Source organism: Arachis ipaensis, chromosome B03, assembly GCF_000816755.2.
Source record: "Arachis ipaensis cultivar K30076 chromosome B03, Araip1.1, whole genome shotgun sequence".
NCBI lineage: Eukaryota > Viridiplantae > Streptophyta > Magnoliopsida > Fabales > Fabaceae > Arachis > Arachis ipaensis.
This window is the reverse complement of record NC_029787.2, coordinates 10,726,628-10,727,170: the sequence shown is the minus strand read 5'-3', so window position 1 is coordinate 10,727,170 and position 543 is coordinate 10,726,628.

The following is a 543-nucleotide window of genomic DNA, read 5'->3' as shown; positions in this document are numbered from 1 at the left end:
TTTCAATACCTGTTTTCATAACTTATTTTCATTTATTTATTGGTTAATCTGCTGGTGATTCCGTTTTCAAGGTTTCTGAATTGTTTTCGTAGTTGCAAAATCGAAGTGAACATCTACGTTACCTTGATGATGATGATGATGATGATGATTCGTGAATTTTGAAACCGCTTTTCATTTCTTCTTCACTTTGACTTTTCCTTTTCGTATCATACTTTCTTGGATTCCTTTGCTATATATTATTGTAGTCTTAGCATTTGGATTTGTATTTGGATTCGGATTCGGATTCGTCGCGCTTATCGTCCAATGCAAGTGTATAACAACAAACTAGCATTCTTTTTCAGTCAAAATGAAAAGCTCGTTTATCGTATCACTGACACGTATATTAAATTATTAATCACTGCGGTTTAAGCTGTTGATGCTGCTTAATCACTACGGTCTAAGTTGCTGATAATGTTTCGGACTCTGTATCTTATTTAGAGTAACCGAGATTTAACTGAAGTTTTAGGTAGCCAGAGTAAATTTTTGTTGACCGTTGGCAATAGT